We start from the raw sequence: 21,076 nt of genomic DNA, 5'->3' as shown, positions 1-21,076 counted from the left end.
AGTGAGGTTTGTAAAGGCTTCTCTGCCTTACTGTGGGGGCAAAAGGAGAATTAATGTTTAGTAGTGAAATTCCTAGAGTGGAGGACTCTGGGGAGTGGACGTAGGTCAAGTGATCGAACCACTATAAATTCTCTAGTGTGATTTATCCTTTACTTCACTTTATTTATGTTTTGCATTTCATTTTCATTAAAATTGCTTGGTGATAATTATTATGAAAATTGTTGTTGAATAAGTTAATTTTTCACTATCTATTGTTGTAAATTGTGTTTTAAGCATTCGCATATGTATCATTTAATTTTTTTGTTTAAAATTTAAAAACACAAAAAAAAAAAAATTAGAACTCCTTTTTAGGATTGTCTTTTTATTACAACAAATTTCCAATTCATCTCCACCCCCCCCCTCCCCAATTCCCCCCCCCCCCCCCCCCCCCCCTCATAGCGCATCTTGTAATTTCAATTAGTATCAGAGCAGGGTTTCAAAAATAGTGTTTTAGAAAACCTTGAAAAATTGATCATGCCTCATTTTGGAAATCATAATATTGTAGAGGTTTATTGAATAACCCATCCACCTCTTTTTGCTAATATTCTAATTGTTTTCTGAAAAATTAAAATGTCTACTTTTTTACAGTCTATAGACTATCGTATGTGGATGTTAGTTAAAGAAGCATAAATTGCACCGTTTAAACTTATGAATGGCATAAAAACTCAAGTACCTTTTAATGAATGGAGCAATGAGGATAAGGATTTGGCACAATTAAATGAAAAGTGCTTAAACTATTTCTTTTATGTATTTGAATCTGAGGATTACATGAGAGTATCTACCTGTGCTACTGGTAAGGATATTTGGGATAGACTGTGCATCACGTATGAAGGAACTAGTGAGGTTAAACAATCTAGACTTAACATTCTATTGCTTGATCATGAACTCTTCCATATGAAACCTAGAAAAATAATATCTGACATGTACACTAGGTTCACCTAAATAGTGAAATCCTTACATGCTTTAGGTAGAGAAAATTCTAATTCTAAAAAAGTTAATAAGATTCTTAGATGCTTACCTAGTTTCTATGATACTTAAATTACTACAATAACTGAATCCAAAGACTTAAATATTTATTATATTGACAATTTTCTTGGATCACTCATTGAGTACGAGCAAGGAGTGAGTCAAATGCAAAATGATACAAGAGAAAAGAAGGAGCAGATGGTGGAATTGAAAGAAAACAACTCGGATAGTGAAAGTTCTGAAGTGGAGGAAGAAGATGACATAGCCTTGATGACCCGAAAATTCAAGAACTTTCTAAAAAGAAAATAAAGGCATCATCAGAATAACTGGAACAAAGGTAAGAGCTCAAGAACTACTAAAGTTTCATCTGACACTATTTGTTTTGAGTGCAGGAAACCAGGTCACCTCGGAGCTAATTGCCCCAACTTGAAGAGTCAACCAACTAAGAAAAAAGATGAGGTGAAAGAAAAATTTAAGAAAAGGAAGATGAAGACACAAAAGGCATTTTGGGGTGACTTTACCTCATAATCATTAGAAGAAGATGCAAAGGAGGAGGTAACAAATTTGTGTTTAATGGCTAGCGATAATCTTGATCAATCAGATCAAGATGATGTATGTCAACTTCCATATGAATATTTGACGCTTATTTTTGAGAAAATCCATGACTCGTATATGAAGTTAAAGAAAATGCATGCTAGTCTTAATATTGAGTTTATTACTTTATAAACTGAGCATGCTAACTTAATTAAAGAAAATTCTAATTTAGGTAGAGATCATATGTCTCTTCTTGATGAGTATGATGCATTAAATAAGAAGTATATTGAACTAATTGATGCACATGAATCCTTGAAAACAACGCATATTGAATTAGAAAAGGAATTTGACAAACTAGACAAACTTGCATTAGAGTTACAGGATTGAAATATCAAAATAAAACATTTAAAAAAATTATATCACTAGAAAAAGATAAGACATCACCCATATTAGTCTAATCAAGCAAACCCCCGGCATTGTATGCTTCACACAACTTTAGGATGAGGCATCACCATCCACATAGGTTAGTGAACTCATTTCCTGATGTTAGGTTCTTCTCTTATGACATGCTAGGTCATATATTATGCACGTGCATGATTCACCATATGACACACCTAGTATGGAGACCTAAATTGCATTCATCACAGTATATCATGCATATATCTCATTCATGCAAACATAAGGAGGAAACCAAACTCACTTGGGTTCCCAAATCTAATCCTTGAATGACTTTGTAGGGGTGCTCTCACAAAAGACCTAGTGAGAGTATGTGTTAAGATAGTTGCTATTTGCATGCTTTACATTTTTGCAACTTATGAAGTTTTGATGATTCCAAACATTATTGTTCAAATGTGTAGTTATATCCTAACATCTTTTAGAAGAATTATATTTGCTCTTGTGTGTACTAACATTTCAGGGAAAACGAACTCCAGATTACGATGACTAGTTGCTATTTGCATGCTTTACATTTTTGCAACTTATGAAGTTTTGATGATTCCAAACATTATTGTTCAAATGTGTAGTTATATCCTAACATCTTTTAGAAGAATTATATTTGCTCTTGTGTGTACTAACATTTCAGGGAAAACGAACTCCAGATTACGATGACTTCAAATTAAATTCAGCATGTGTGTTTTTTATCGTCCCCCCCCCTTCTTGGTAGCCTTGGGACACTCACTTAGGCTTAACAACCTAATTACTAGACTCAACAAGTGGTATCAGAGCTTCGTTTCAATATCATAAGTTTGAACTACTTTTTGATTAACGTAGATGGCTACTTTTGGAAACCGGAACACACCTGAGGGTTACTCTATTACTAGACCTCCACTGTTTGACAATATTCCTTTTGATTTTTGGAAAACACGCATGTCTACTTTCTTACAGTCACTTGATTATCGCATGTGGATGTTAGTCCAGGATGGCTACACAAAACCAACTAGATTAGTTGATGGAGTAATGGTAGAAATACCTTTTACTGATTGGACTGTAGAAGAACGTGACTTAGCACAATTAAATGCCAAATGTTTAAACAGTTTCTTTTGTGCTTTAAAATCTGAAGACTACATGCGGGTTTCCACTTGCAAAAGCGGAAAGGACATATGGGATAGACTTTGTATAACTTATGAAGGGACAAATGAGGTTAAACAATCAAGGCTCAATATCTTGTTACATGACTATGAATTGTTTCGCATGAAATCTAATGAATCTATTTTCGACATGTACACAAGATTTACACAAATTGTCACTTCTTTGCATGCACTTGGTAGGGAATTAACTAATGCTGAAATGGTCAATAAGATTCTTCGTTGTTTACCTACTGCTTATGATGCAAAAATTACTGCAATTACAGAGTCTAAAGATTTAAACATTTATTCTATTGACAATCTTCTTGGTTCACTCATTGCTTATGAGCAAGGAGTAAGTCAAAGGAAGATTGATGCAAGTGAAACACGAAAGGAGATGAATATAGCACTAAAAGTGGAAGAGTCAGAGAGTGAACACTCACAACCTGAGGATGAAGATGATGTTGCACTAATGACTAGACAATTCAGAAGCTTTTTAAAGAGGAAGCAGAAGAAACGCCAGCAATGGAATAGAGGTAAGTTTAACAGAAATGGCAAGGTTTCTAATGAATTAATTTGTTATGAATGCAGGAAACCTGGTCATATCAAGACTGATTGCCCAAAACTCAAAGCCACTCCTGCTAAGGAGAAGGTGGAGGAGAAACCTATGGTAAAGAAGGGCAAGAAGAAGTTTCAAAGAGCTTTCTGGGCGGACTCAGCTTCAGACTCATCTGAGACAGAAAAAGAAGAAGAAGTCACTAATCTTTGCTTGATGGCAGACAATGTGGATCACTCAGATCAAGAAGAGGTATGTGACTTATCCTATGATGAATTATTTGAAGTTTCTGAACACATGCATGATGCATATAGGAAAATGAAAAAGATGCATGCTAGTTTAAGTTTAGAATTTGAAGAGCTCAAGAAGGAACATGAAATCCTTAGGAAAGACCATGCTTTAATAGATGACAACCACATGAAACTACTTGATGAATATGATGACTTGAATAAAAATTTTGAAAATCTAAAATCATCCTATGCTGATCTTGAAAAGGAATTTAAAAGTTTTAAGGATGAATCTGAGAGCAAAGCATATAGAATCAATTATACCAATCGAATTTTGGAAGATATGAATTCATTTTACAAACTAACAATAAGAGCTCTCGAGGATAATAGGAAACCCCCCAGACTTGAAGATTTTACAAATCCTAAATATTATCCTAAATTCATGAAATCCCTTAGAAGACAATCACATGGAAGAAAACTTAGGAATATTTTTCCTAATGTTAAATGTAATAATTGTGGATTTTTGGGACATATAGCTCACACCTGTACCTTGATGATGAAATCTAATTTGGTGTGGAGACCTAAGATGCATAAACCTAGACATATCATACATGCATCTGATTATAAATTGCTAAAAGGTGAACCCAAACTTGTTTGGGTTCCCAGGTCTAACATTTGATATTTTTGCAGGATTGCTCTCACACAAGACCTCGTGGGAGCATATGGTACCTGGATAGCGGATGTTCAAAGCATATGACTGGAGACACTACACAATTCATATCGCTAGAAGCCAGGAATGGAGGCAAGGTTACACTTGGAGATAATACCACAAAGAAAGTGGTTGGATCAGGTATGATTGGTAATTTCAAAAACTTTTTTATAGACAATGTGTTATTGGTTGAAGGCTTAAAGCATAATTTGTTAAGTATAAGTCAGCTATGTGACAAGGGTTATAATGTGAAATTTTTACCTACTAGCTGCATATTAAGCCTAAATGGGAAAGAAGTTTTAAATGGAAAAAGGGTAAACAATGTTTACATGCTAGATTTGAATTCATTTCATACTCCTATTGCTTTCTGTTTGAAAACTGTTTCTGATGAATCTTGGCTTTGGCATAGGAGACTTTGTCATTCTAGTATGAAAAATCTTAGGAGAATTACCCAAAAGAATTTAGTAAGAGGTATACCAAAACTAGACTTTACTAAGGACCATCTTTGTGATGCATGTCAATTAGGAAAACAAGTGAAGTCCTCTTTTAAGTCCAATAATGATCTTAGAACTAGTAAACCATTGGAAATTCTTCACATGGATCTTTTTGGACCAGTAGGAACTGTAAGTCTAGGAGGGAAGGTATACGGATTTGTTATTGTGGATGATTTCTCTAGGTTCACTTGGGTTAGATTTCTTTTTCATAAAAGTGAATCATTTGAGGAATTCAGAAATTTTTCAACTTGGATTCAGAGAAAATTAGGATGTGAAATAATGTCTATACAAAGTGATCATGGAGGAGAATTTGAAAATGAAAGATTTGAAAGTTTTTGTAAAGAAAAAGGGATTGATCACAACTTTTCTGCTCCTAGAACCCCTCAACAAAATGGGGTAGTTGAAAGGAAAAACAGAACATTAATAGAAGCCGCCAGAGCAATGTTGGCAGAATACTCTCTTCCTAAATATTTTTGGGCTGAGGCGGTTAGCACTGCATGTTATGTTCTGAATAGGGTGAATGTGAGATCAAATTTAAATAAAACACCCTATGAGTTACTAAAAGGTAGAACACCAAATTTGTCTCATTTGCATGTTTTTGGTTGCAAGGTGTTCATTCATAACAATGGAAAATCTGCCTTAGGAAAATTTGATCCAAAATCAGATGAAGGAATTTTTGTTGGATATTCAAGTGTTGGAAAATCTTATAGGGTATTCAACAAAAGAACTTTAGTTATTGAAGAAACCACACATGTTGTATTTGATGAATCTGGAAATTTAGAAGGGCCAAATAGTGTTGAAGAAGAAATTGAGGAAAACTCCCAAAAGATTGATAGATTAAACTTGGAAGAAAATGTGGAAGAAAACTTTGAAAAAGAAAACCCTTTGCCTAGAGATTTAAGATTTTCTAAAAACCACCCAAGAGAATTGATTATAGGAGAACCTAGTGAGGGTGTTAGAACTAGGCGTGGATTAAATAAGGAAGTCAATCATTCAGCCTTTATTTCAACTATAGAACCCACTAATATTGATCAGGCACTTTCTGATGAATTTTGGATATTGGCCATGCAAGAAGAGTTAAATCAATTTGTAAGAAATAAAGTTTGGGAATTAACTACAAGGCCAAAAGATCAAAGTGTTGTTGGAATAAAGTGGGTTTTCAAAAATAAAATGAATGACTCAGGAGTAGTCATTAGAAATAAGGCTAGATTAGTTGCTAAGGGGTATAATCAAATTGAAGGAATTGATTTTGAGGAGACCTTTGCTCCTGTAGCAAGACTTGAAGCAATTAGGGTTTTACTTGCCTTTGCCTGTTTTAAAAGTTTTAAATTGTTTCAAATGGATGTCAAAAGTGCCTTTTTGAATGGTGTTATTGAAGAAGATGTTTATGTAGAACAACCTCCTGGATTTGAAAATTCAAAATACCCAAATCATGTTTTTAAGTTAAAAAAGGCATTATATGGATTGAAACAGGCACCTAGGGCTTGGTATGAGAGATTGAGCACTTTCCTACTTGAAAGATCTTTTGAAAAAGGAAGTGTGGATACTACTCTCTTCTTAAAGAAATTTGGAAAGGAAATACTCATTGTTCAAATTTATGTGGATGATATCATTTTTGGATCTTCAAATAAAAATCTTTGTGATGATTTTTCTAATACAATGAGTAGTGAATTTGAAATGAGTCTAATGGGAGATTTAAATTACTTTCTAGGATTTAGCATTAAGCAACTTGAGGAAGGTACTTTTCTTAGTCAAACCAAATATATTAAGGACATCCTCAAGAAATATGAAATGGACAATGCTAAACCTGTTAGTACACCAATGAGTTCCTCAGTTCAGTTGGATAAGGATCTTAAGGGAAAATCTGTTGATCAAAAGAAATATAGAGGGATTATTGGATCTTTGCTTTACTTGACTGCTAGCTGACCAGATATTATGTTCAGTGTTTGCTTGTGTGCTAGATTTCAATCAGATCCAAAAGAATCATATTTGACAGCAGTGAAAAGGATTTTAAGATACTTGCTAGGAACTCAAAACTTAGGAATTTGGTATCCTAAGTTTAGCTCTTCATTTGAAATTATTGGTTATTCAGATTCTGACTTTGCAGGCTGTAGAGTGGATATGAAAAGTACTTCTGGAACATGTCAATTCATTGGTAATTCATTAGTTTCTTGGTCCAGTAGAAAACAAAATTCAGTAGCCCTATCTACTGCAGAAGCAGAATATATTGCATTAGGAAGTTGTGTGGCACAAGTACTTTGGTTAAAACAACAGTTGATTGATTTAGGATTATCTGTAGGCACTATTCTAATTTATTGTGACAATACTAGTGCTATTTGCATTTCCAAAAATCCTATTCAACATTCTAGAACCAAACACATAGATATAAGACATCATTTCATAAGGGATCATGTATCCAAAGGAGAAATTGAACTCACACATGTTTCAACTGAAAATCAACTTGCAGACATTTTGTCTTCGTTCTTTTGGACAAAACTTGAAGAGAGGACTTGAAAGGGAGAGAGGAAAGGGTAGAGTTTAAGAGAGGGAGAAGAACCTTGGAGGGGGTTTCAAGGGAGTGTGAAGGAAATTTCACACGGTTTCTCCTTTGAGCTTGCACCTCAGTACCATCAGATTAAAGGTTCATCTTGAATGAAGTTTTGGGAAGAAGAAGATCTTGTTAGTGTCAAAGGACCCGGCTCCTCCGTCGCATCGGGGAAGGTGGAAGTGATTTTGTAAGGGCTTCTCTGCCTAGCTGTGGGGGCTAAAGGAGATTCACTAAAAGTTTAGTGTAATACTCGGAGGGTGCCTCTGGGGAGTGGACGTAGGTCATGGTTTGACCGAACTACTATAAATCGATGTGTTCTTTCCTTTATTTTTTCTGCACTTTATTTTTGCTTTCATTTTTATTGTGATTAATTCTGTGGGTGAAACTGATAATTCGGTTATTATTTCTTTTATTTTTTCTGTTATTATTTTTGCTTTCATTTATTTTTTCTGCACTTTATTTTCGCTTTCCTTTATTTTTTCTTTTTATTATGAATGAAGTTTGCTTCCGCATAAAGTTATAAAAGGATATTTCTTTTCATTAAAGAAGTTTTTTTTAATAGTCCAATTCACCCCCTTCTTGGCGCATCTAGCATTTAAGCTCATCAAGTCCATTTAAAAGAGAGCAGCTACAATTTCAATGGTTAATAAAGGAAAGCGGCCAGTAACTAGCTAGCTCAGTATTCCTCCACCACAGCCAACTTAGAAGAAACTATTCTAAGTGGCCTCACAACCTACTAGAGATCCCTCTTTCTTTCCTTTGGAGAGAGATTGGCAAAACCTTATCTATTTAAAAGGGAAGTGATAGGGAAAATGTTTAAGAGACTTTTAAAGAAATCTGATTTCTAGTTGTTAGAGGCTAGGAAGCTAGAAGAAAAAGAAAGGACAATCCTAACTTTTGTCCTTATCATCGCATGGTCAGCTACCCGATTGAAGATTTCATTATTTTTAAAGATTAAATTGGGAGGAACATCAAGCAAGGTAGTATGGGCTCCAAAAATTTCATAAACTCATTTCCTAGCCTCTTCGTGCCATATCTCTTTACTTATTTTATTTATGTAATTAATGGCAGAGAGTTTTAACAAACTTTTGTTCCAAGTGAATTTTCAAAAAGTATATTTTGTTTTAGATAAGACACTGCCCAAAGATTTTGCACTCAGTTTGAGAGGACATTATGATCTGAGTTCTTATTTCCTTTAGGCGTAAGCCCCTATAACTTGTTACCCTCTTGAAAATGAGAGAGAACTTTTGATTAAGGCTTGTCATTAATGAGTTCGCATAGGATGAAAATTCAGAGTATAATAGTAACATTTTTTGGGTTTAAATTTTGGATATGAATTTTGGAGTTTGAGATTCAAAATTTATCACCATAAACTTAAAATTGATGATAGAGGGAATGAATGAGCCCGATCAAGATCCCATAGTTCCGTGATCCAAGGCTTTCATGATACTTGGTCTAACATAGGAGGTAGTCAACCTAACCTGATACAAGGTACCTTATCAATAGCAATGGGTTGCTTTGTCCAAGCATACCTTGTAGACTTGGGTTGGTGTTTTTCTAATGGGATAAATGAGAATCAACCTTAGCTGACAGAGGGATTTCATGCCTATTAAATAAACCCTATGATTTATCGCTCAAGGGTTTGATACTGTTAGGTAACATATGGGCTTTGGCCATGATTGTAATATAATGATGTTATTTTATAGAAAAACCACCTGATCACAGGGCATGTGCCACGTCCCTGCTGGCAAGAAACTATCTGAGGATGAATCTTAGTTATACACCCAACATGCATTCGCTCTTTCTGAGTTGAGGTTAATTTCAAATTTATCCCCCCCCCCCCCACCTTGAGAAATGGTTGCGGGAGGAGGATTTCTTTTAGTTTTAAGTTTTTTTCTTAAGATAATAAATTTCATTTCAGATATTTATACTTTTGTTGGATTTGAGATTTGACCCCTTCAATTGAGATTTCCGGTCGATTAGGCCATCAACGTGGTCATGTTAAAGTCACTTTTATTTTTGTAGGAATTTGGGAGGCATTTTATGATTCAGGTTACGTCAACTAGTCCTTTCAAGGAGGATGAGACATTAGTATTTGGCCCACATAGCATTCTCGAATCATTAAATTTAGGAAACATATACTATGATCAAAGCACATGCAAGCTTTATTTATTTCAAAATAGAATACATATTTGGCCTTATGTAACATTCTCAGACATTTATGTTTATAACTTTAACACATTTATTGAAGCACATGCAGGGGTATATTTAGTTTGCAAATAGAATGCTATACTAACGAGCATTTGACCCTGTGTATCATTCTTGAATATTTGTGTTTGTAACTTTAACATGTTGATGAGAGCACATGTATCAGTGTATTTTTTCCTTGATTCTTTTTGTAGAAAAGCTTTTTACTTTATTAGATTCCCTTATTCTAGCATATCCTTTATTAAGGATGTTATAAGCTTGAGCATTAGGAACAATTCCTACTTAGAATGCTTCATTTCTCCATGCTACCCTTGCACCTCATCCATGCATTTGACAACTGCATATTATAACATATGACTTCACTCCAGCTACTTCCATCAATAACTGAGATTCATGGACACCTTCTATATTTTTTGTTGGGTCTTTGATTTATGAAAGGTAATAAGCATGTTGACAACCTCATGATCTACAATATCTTCTCTTTCAATTCTTCATATTTAATAATATTATTATTTATTTAGTGAAAATGCTTTTTCTCCTATAGCTCACTATTAAAAGTTTCTACTTTTACATCCATACAACCTAATTCAACCCCTAATTCCTTTTTTTTTTTTTTGGATTACAAAATCTTAAAAGATTCAATCCATGTACTTTAACTGAATCTTAGCAAAAACTGTCTGACCTCTAACAAGAAACTAACTCTAATTTAACCTTTGAAAGTTGTTTCTTAGTTCTTACTAATGTAGAATTATTTTGGCTTTACATTTCCTTGCAACTAGAAAAATCCAATTCCATTTTTCTCTATAATTCCATACATGCTTACAAAAATTTCATCCAATGGAGCATGTATGAAATGTATTTTTTGTAACCATATGGATAATCTAGTGATTGACTATTTTCTTCTCATATCATCATTAGCTGGTGTTTGGATAACTAGTAGACTCAAACTCAATACTTTCTATGTCCTTGCTTATTCTTGAGACAAAAATGAATTAAACTATTGATCGAAATTCTCAATTAAGGATCATTTCATAACATCCAAAGCTATCAATCTTGAAGCAGCCAAAAGAGGAGTGTTATTAGTGATGACAAGTTGAACCACATTGTTTAACTCAATCTATTTAATGTGATTGCTCAAAATATTATTATATTAATTTTTTATCATTTTAATTGACAAAATTTTATTTAAAATTTATTACATAAAGGTTCTTTGTCAATTTAAATTTTGGCAGCCTCCTAGTATCTCCTCCCTATGAGGGGAGGTAAGGGAAAGCACTTTCTCTTTTGGCTTGACTCAACCAAATCAAATCAACGGTGAGGAGTTTGAGATATTAAAATGATCCTGATATATAGTCTTTGATCCACTTTGTTGGATCAGATCGATGGTTGAGGGCTTAGAGGGACCGAATCAACCTCGAGGCATCTTTTAAATCTTCAATTTGTTGTGATACCTATTAATTGAATGATTTAATTAAATTTAAAAAAAAAGTTTTTATCCCCTTCAAAAATTTGTCAGCCTTCCAGCGCCCCCTCCCCTCGAGGCGAGGTTTGGGAGGGCACTTTCCCTTTTGGCTCAACTTGACTGGATCAATTCAATGGCCAGGAGATTAGGAGAGTGAATTAATATCATAAAGAGTCTTCAAATCTTCAATCCCTCGGTCAGATCAGATTGATGGCCAAGGGCTTCAATGGATGTTATCAACCCTGAGACTTCCTTCAACTCTCAAATTTATTGTGATACCTATTATTTTTTATTTAAATTTAATTTGTTAAAAAAATATTTTTTATTTCCCCTGAAATATTTGGCAGCCTTTGAGTGTTTCTTCCCCATAAAAGGAGGTTGGGGAGGGCAGTTTCCCTTATTTCTTGAATTAATTAGATCAATTCAAAGGTGAAGATTTTGGGAGAGTAAATTGATCCCAATAGTATTCTTCAAATGGTATGCAGATCTACCCAACGGTTCAGCCAAAACTTTTAATGAACTTGAAAAACTATTCTTAAAATGATTTTTTTAGGAGCGCCGAAGTGCACCACCGTGTACGATCTCATCATTGAGAAGCAAAATCCAGGGAGTCTCTAGTTGAGTACATCTTGACGTGGTAAAATATCTCGATGAAGTGTTAACCCCAACTACAAGAGCAACACGCAGTGGAGATTCTTCTAAAGAATATCCACAGGCCTATTACTTTTATTCGAAAGGGTCTCACTATTAAAATCTTTGAGAAGATTTTAAACAAGGCCAATAACCTATAGGAAGAGCCTCCTAGGATGCCATTTTTAATGGATCTATCTAGTGAAAAGAAAATTGACAAGCTCATAAAGTCCTTTGAAAAGAGAGCAGCTACAATTTTTGTGGTTAGTAAAGGAAAGCAGCCAGTCGAGTATTCCTCCTCCACAACCAACTCTAAAATAACTATTCCAAGTGTCCTCACAACCTACTAAAGATCCCTATTTCTTCCCTTTTAGAGAGAGTTTGGAAAAACCTTATCTATTTAAAAGGGAATTATTAGGGAAAATGTTTAAGAGTCTTTTAAAGAAATCAGACTTCTAGTTGTCGGAGCCTAGGCAGCCAAATAATATAAAGAAAAAGGATAATATGAATTATTGTCCTTATCATTGCACGGTCAGCCACTTGATTGAAGATTACATTATTTTTAAAGACTGACTTGAGAAGAACATCAAGCAAGGTAATTGTGGGCTCCAAGAAAACTCATTCCCTAGACTCTCCGTGCCATATCTCGTTTCTTATTTTGTTCGTGTAATTGATGGTGGAGAGTTTTACTAAATTTTATATTCCAAGTGAATTTTCAAAATGTAGATTGGGTTTTATATAAGACACTACCCAAAGATTTCTCCCTCGGTTTGAGAGGACATTAGGATCTGAGTTCTTGTTTCCTATAAGTGCAAGCCCCTATAGTTAATTATTGCTCTTGATAATTAGAGAGAACTTTTAATTAAGGCTAGTCATTAAAGAGTTTCATATAGGATGTAAATCTAGCATATAATAGCAATATTTTTAGGGTTTAATTTTTGGATATGAATTTTGGAGTTTGAGATTTAAAATTTATCACCATAAACTTAAAATTGGAGATGGGGCAAAAAGATGAGACAGATCAAAATCCTATGGTTCCATCATCCTGGGCTATCACGATCCCTAGTATACTTAGTCATAGGAGGTAGTTAACCTAACCTAATAGAAGGTACATTGTAGCTATCCATGAGTTGCTTCATCCAAGAATACCTTATAAACCTGGGTTGGTTTCTACCTAAGGGGATAGATAAGAATCCACCTTAGCTAATAGAGAGCTTTCATGCATACCAAATATACCATATGATTCATCCCTCAGGGGTTTAACAACGTTAGGGATTATACAGGCTCTGGCCATGATCATAATATAATTGTGCCATTTTACGACAAAATCACTCGATGAAGATGCCACGTCCTTGCTGGCAAGAGACTATTACCAGAAACCTATGATGACCCGCGCTTTACTTTTATAAGTACCCTATTGAATAAGGATGAGTCTCATAATCTAATTAAACTTATGTCTGAGTTTATGTACTATTTCTCCTAGATATATTATGAAATGTCAGGCATGTCTACTGATGTAGCATTTTATAAACTTGAAATCTGGCATGATGCCATTCATGTTAAACAAGCTCCTTCATGCATGCATTCAAATATAGAGTAGCAAGTCATTTTTTACGTCAAGAAATTGGTTGATTTTGGATTCATTCAAGAGGAACAGTGTGAAAGTCTATATACGTTATTAGACCTAAAAACATTGTCCCAATGCTAACCAAGAGGGGGTGAATTGATAATTAAAAAAAAAAAACTCTTTGAAATTTTATAGAACACTATTTTATAATCCTAGCACACTAAAAATTTTTATTAAACTAAAAACTTTTAAACCAAGAATATTAAAACATGTAGAAAAATAAAAATATAACAAAATACAAACACAAAAATTTATAGTAGTTTGGTCCAACTAGAGCTAGGTCCACTCCCTGTAGACTCCCTCTTCAGGTATTACACTATTACCAAAGTGACCTTTTTTTTACTCCCAAAGAGAGGCGGTGAAGCTTTTAAAAATCACCTCTCTTCCACCAATCCCCAAGGCAGCAGAGTATCATCATCCTTTCATAGTGTCCAAGTGTTGGCAGAGAACCACCATCTTTTCACACCCTTCTGGTGTCTTTATAGAACTCTCATCCTTTCACACCCTCTTGGTTTAGGCAAAAAACCAGCATTCTTTTACATCCTCCTAGTGTCGACAAAGAATCGATTCTTCACTCGAGCAACTTCAAAGAATTAAGGAAGATATTTGAAAAAACTTACAAATAGATCTTCACCTTTTGGTAACCTTGGGAACCCTTCACAAATTCCACTTGTAGGATCTCTTTTTACACTCCCAAATCACTTTGACACTTACTCTCAAAGAAAAAATGAAGAAGCATTCATCCACAGTCAGTTTTTAGGACTTTATATATGAAAGACATGCAAAGCCATAAAGAAAACTAAAAATTTCAATTTGACTGCTGATGATTGTAAAATATGATTACACATCATAAATATGATTAATATAAAATTCATCCGTGCGATCCTGTACAAACCTATTTTGTACTATGATTGACCTGTGTACAAATTTACATCGTACAGTATGATTAGTTCATAATTAAACAGATTCGTCCGGTAAGATTATGTACGAACCAATTTCATACTATGGATTATGTACTGTATAAAACCCAAATTATAAAATATGATTTATTTTAATCAAACCATGTTTTATTTGGTATGAAATTGGACGAGACTATTTCGTACACTAGAAGTCATCTATACGATCCTAGGATCGTACATTATGAATAGTTCAAAAAATTTACCTGTTCGTATGGACGAAAAGATATGCAACCATTTCATACTCTAGACATCGTCTGTACGAACCTATGATTATATAATATGAACAGTTCATAAAAAATTAGGAGTTCATCGGGACAAACTTGTAAGTATCTATTTCTCAATTTGGGCGTCATCTTTACGAAGGTAACTTTGTACATTACGAATAAGACTTAGAAAATTTTCCTAGCCTTGTTAAATTAACTACTTTCTGGAGGTACGCTCAGGTCAAATAGTCTCGTATGATCTAAAATCATAAAGTATAATTAGTTTTAAAAAATTAAAATTTTTACACTCTCCTAGTGTGTGTGCACGGTTACCTAATTACAATCACAATCTCTCAGACTCAAGAAAAAGTAAAAAAGTACATACTTTAAATACAATTAATCCTAGTCTAATCTATTTTCAAGTCTTCAACTGTCTGGTGTTTGATATTCCAGAAACATTAGTACACACAAACAACAAAAATAATATTTCCAATATATGTTAGTTGAAACAATAGTCAATATAATAATATTTTAAAATCATCAAAAACACACATGATATGAAAACATAATTATGAAAACTAAGTTGCAACAATCTCTCCTTTTTTTATGATGGTAAAATAATTATTGTTTGAGTTAACATATAAAACAAATTTTATCCTTAGCTCCACCTAAATGAATGACCAATTAAAGTCAAGGAGATCCCATGAAGATCAGAAAAAAAAATAAAAAAGAAACAAACACGAATACAAATTCAAACACGAATATTCAAACATTCAAAAAATAACATACATACACACATCACATCTCTTATACACATATTCAAACAATTATACACATTTTATACACACATTCAAATAAGTATACACATTACAATACAACAAACAATATTATGACTCTCCCCTTTTGACAACAACAAAAAGGGAAGAAACCTTGAAATAAGAATTTTCTATAGATAAACCAAAAGAGTTGATGATGAAAAGGATTATAAATCAATTACAAATATAATATTAGATTTGTAGTACTAAAAAATTTTCAAATGTTTTAAGTCAAAAAACAACTAATATAAGAAAAGTCAAGCAAATTCATTTTTCATGCTAGATAAATTAAATAAAAATGATTATTGCAAAAATGACAAAATGAAGTTTAGTTAAGTTCAATATTGAATATGATTACTAATTAGATGGATTTAGATTAGATATTGGATGAAAAAAGAAAGAATATTATAAATACTTTTAATTGGGGACACTGTATATCTTTTCAAATATTAGTGGCATTGTATGCATCTTTTATATTTAGGCTAATTTTGTGCCACTTTTCACTTTGCAAACCATTGCGCATATTTTCTATTTTTGCACGCTTTGTGCATTTCCTTTTTTTTACTTTTTGGATCTTTCCAATATGAGTAATCTAAATTTAAATTTCATTAATAACAAAAAAAACATTTTAAAAAAGAAAATAAAAAATAATAAGACATCAATATTATAACAATTATAGTGTAGATATGTTTATCTATAAGAACATGAAATTGATCTCCTTGTCTATATCTAGTCCTAATTAAATTTAAATATTTGAAAGATTAAATTTTATAAGGAAATTAATTTGTAGAGCAATTGTAATTAAGATTCCATTCCAATGATCAACTATAAATGATTATAAATTAAAAATATAAATATTTCAAGAGATGTAATTCAATGCAAGTGAATAAAATATTCCAACATTCCATTAATATAAAGCAGCACATACAAACATATTTCTCATTTCATTCCATATAATAACAATCAACTAACATCATCACAAAGATTCAAATTAACATATAAAAGCACTACACTTATAGAAGAAACATCATAATAGTAAACACAAAAACTCATAAGCAACAACAATAAGGAAGTACATCTAGAAATCTTAGGGACCCTGATCAGGAGGATGTGGCTGGTTGAGCATTGAAAAGTAACTATTCATCATAGCTACATTCATGTTGACTGTATCAAATTGACCTCAAATCCAACCCATGTCTTTCTGATATCTCGCATCATACTGATTTAAGTGATTCTCAATTTGATCAAAGTATTGATCAAAATGAGTCTCTAATCTATCAAAGCACTGGACCATTTCCTGGTAGAAATTTTGGTCAGGTCCAAGTGTAGGTACTAGAACAAAAGCTTCCCCTTCTTCCTATGAATCATTACTCTCAAAACTTTGATCCCGTCCAAAAAGTGTCCAAAAAGGGGAATCAGTGAAGAAAATAAAAAGTTCTAAGAGAGGATTAGGATGGATCATATTGTACTTCTTTTCTAGGATGTAGGAAACTAAATGTCCTAAAACCATTTTTTTTTTCACTTATGATGGTGGAATCCATTTTAAAAAAGATTATAGATATAATACATAAGAGTTGGGCTTCATTAAAAAGTTTTTCAATTACTATCAAGTAAGTGACTGTGGAGAAAGATGAGTTATGTTAATGCGATCACCAGCTTTAGGAATAATTGATGTTCTTAAAACATGCTAGATGATCCAGGCATTTTGATTTAGAGTGTAAACCCTAGATTAAAGACTCACTTGGGAGACACCTCTAAGTCTTTGATTAATTTCAACCAATCAAAATAGGCTCTTGAGTTAAAAGTATGGGCTCGAATCCCTTGGATTCTTAGATGGAGAAAGTTGCCTTAATTTTTCTTTGTAACTTCTATATGTTATTCCTGAATATAGGAAATATGTTGATTCTATATAGGTTATTAAACCTAAACTAATATCTCAAGGCTAACAAAGAGGGAGGGGGTGAATTGGTAATTTAAAAAATTTCTTGGAGTTTTTGAAACCATTTTGAATTTTATAGCAAGTTAAATTTTAAGTTAAAAAAAACTTTTCAACCATAGTAAACAACTTACAGTAAATAAATGTAAAATTAAAAGACACAAAGATTTATAAAGGTTCGATCAAACATGACCTACATCCACTCCCTAAAGACACCCTCTTAAAGTACTACACTATTACCAAAGTGTCTCTCCTTTTGCCCCCACAGCAAGGCAGACAAGCCTTTATAAATCCTCTCTTCCACCAATCCCCGGTGCGGCAGAACACCGTCATCCTTTTACACTCTCCACATGTCAGTAGAGAACTATCTTCCTTTCACACTCTCCAAGTATCGATAGAGAACTTTCTTCTGTTCACACTCTTCAAGTGTCAACAGAGAACCATCGTATGTTTACACTCTCTAAGTGTCAGCAGAGTACCATCATCTGTTCACACTCTCCAAGTGTCAGCAGAGTACCGGATCTTCTTCAAAAATCTTCTCACGAGCAACTAGAAAGACAAGAAGAAGAGTGATATCCAAAATCATAAAAGAGATTCTTACCTTTTGAGTAACCTTGTGAATCCTTCACACTCCACTTACAAGAAATCTCTCTCAAACACTCTCTCATACTCTCTCTTTCAATTACCCTTGAAATATCACGAAGATAATACTTTTTTATGTAAGTTTTAGTGGACTTTTAATAAGAAATACATGAAATACGATCTAGAAAATTGAAATTTTCCATTTTGAGTGTACACGATCGTATAGTATGTTCGTACGTACAAATAGTTCAAAAAATGTTCCATACAAACCTGTTGTGAATTGGTACAAATGTTTTCATACATGCTGATCATCCGTTATGAACAGTAGTAAATTTTTTTACCTTTGTCAGGATGAAGAGGGACCCCACAATTTTGTATCCTGGATGGCATACATGCGATAATGACATCATACTGTATAATAAGTTACAAAAATTTTCAAGTTCGTCGGGACAAAAAGGGACCCATCTAATTCATACCCTGGATGGCATACGTACGATGACAACATCGTAAAGTATAAACCGTTCAGAAAGTTTTCAAGTTTGTCTGGATAAAAAGGGACCCGTCCAATTCGAACCCTTGATGGCGTACGTATGATTGTGAGATCGTACAGTACAATCCAAACTTAGAAAAAATTTTTACTTCCTATTTGTTTGACTACTCGAATGAAAAATAACTGATCAAATTATCCTGTACAAAAAAATTTTGTACAGTACAATCAGTTTAAAAATTATTGATTTAAAACTCTTCCCGAGTATGTGTGTGCACAGTTACTCAATTATAATTACACTCACTCAGACTCAATAAAATAAAAAATATAGACTTCATTTATAATAAATCCTAAACAAATCTTATCTGAAGTCTTCAATAATCAGGAGTATGATTTTTCTGAAATATTAGTGTATATAAATAACAAAATAATGCATCCAAAATATATTAGGAGAAATAATAATCAAATCAATAAAATTTAGAATCATCAAAAATATATATGTTGCAAGAATATCAACAATAAAAAATTAAGTTGTAACTATCTCAAAAAATCTCCTCCTTTTTTATGATGGAAAAATAATTATTATTTGAGTAAAATGAAATACCATAAATTTCTCCTTAGCTCCCCTAAAGGAATAAACATGTGAATACAAGGGAATTCCTTGAAGAATAATTTAAAAAAAAAAAATTTACACAATTGATAAAACCCTAATTTTACATAAATGATAAAACCCTAAACAAAAAAAAAATACAAAACATAAGAACAAAAATAAACACAAAAAAAATAACATAAAAATAAAAGCAATATTACTCCCCCTTTTGACTATAACAAAAAGAGAAAAAGGGAGGTTAAAATGAAAGAAATCATATGAAAAACCTTAGTAATTGATCTTGAAAGAGATTAAACTATAATTGCAATAACAAAGTTAATGACCATTATATGAAAAAGAAAGATTTAAAACATTTAAATTAAAGTATAACATAGATAAGAAAAACTGATCAAGGTCATGAAGTATTCTAGATAATTAGATAAGGAGAATTATTATAAAAATGATAAAATAAAGATTAGTTAATTGCAATTTTCAATATAAAATATAATTTAACATTAGATTGATTTGAATTTGAAGACTAAATGATAGAGGAAAGAACATATTCAGTTGGCGACATTGAACATCTTTTCAAATATTTGTGGCACACTTGGTGCATCTTTTTGTATTTGGACTAATTTTGTGCCTCTTTTCAATTTGCGAATCATTGCGTATTTATACCCCCTTTTTTAATTAATATTTTCAAAATCAATAATCTAAAAAATCAATTTCTCTAATTACAAAGATAATTATATTGAAAAAAAATAAAAAATAATAAGACATCAAAATTGCAATAATAATATTTAAATTTTGTTTGCCTAAAAAGAATATGAGATTGATAGCCTTAACTTGATCAAGTTATAAGTTAACTTAGATTTTTGAAAAATTAGATTTAATAATGAAATTAATTTTTCTATTGTACTTTAATTTAGAACACCTTTTAGATCAATTAAGACTAGATTATCATATAGGCAAACTTACATTTCAAACAACAAACAAAAGTAACTAATCAAAATAAGACATTTTTTATTGATATCAATTTAAAGATTAAATTCATTGAAGCTCTTTTGATATCAATTCATAATAACAAAAATAAAATAACATCAAGATAAAATCTAAACAAAGATAAGTACATAAAACACTAAAATCATCACTGAAAAATATCACATCTAGAGAAGACAGATAAAGACAACACAAAAGAAGTACATCTAGAACTCTGAGGGACCCTGGTCTGGAGGAGGATGCTAGTTGAAGATAGAGAAATAGCTATTCATCAAAGCTACATTAGTTCACCAATTCGAACTGACCTCTGATTCAACCCATGTCTTTCTGGTACTGTGCATCCTGCTGATTTAGGTGAGTCTGAATTTGATCAAAACATTGATCAAAATGACTCTCTAACAGATCAAAGTGCTAGACCATCTACTAAAAGTCAAGTCCATGAGCAGGTGTAGGTGCTCCCCCTTCTTCCTCAGTATCCTCACTTGAATTTTCATTCTTCCCAAAAAGTGCTCAAAAAGAGGCATCATTAAAGTAGATTGGCATTTTAAGTGAAATATCAGGATGAACAATGTTATACTTCTTTTCTAAGATATAGGTCACTATATGTCCTAAAGCAATATTTTTATTCCTCCTATGATAAACATGCCCAATTTAAGAAAGGTTATGAATATAATATAGAATTAGTTGGGCTTCATCTTTTGGTTGTCCAATCATTATTAGATAGGTAATAGTGGATACAAGAGGAGTAATTTTTTATGCAATCACCATCCTTAGGAATAATTGAAGTTCTAAGGACATGCTGGATGATCCTGGTATTTTGATTTAAAGTATAGACACTAGCCAAGTGAACAACTTGAGTAACCCCTCTAAGAGTTCTATTTATTTCAAACCAATCACAATCAGATTTGGAGGTTATAGTGTGTGCTATAATCCCTTATGTCCTT

Source organism: Dendrobium catenatum, unplaced genomic scaffold (assembly GCF_001605985.2).
Source record: "Dendrobium catenatum unplaced genomic scaffold, ASM160598v2 fragScaff_scaffold_1456, whole genome shotgun sequence".
Lineage (NCBI taxonomy): Eukaryota > Viridiplantae > Streptophyta > Magnoliopsida > Asparagales > Orchidaceae > Dendrobium > Dendrobium catenatum.
This window is presented reverse-complemented; position numbering follows the sequence as displayed.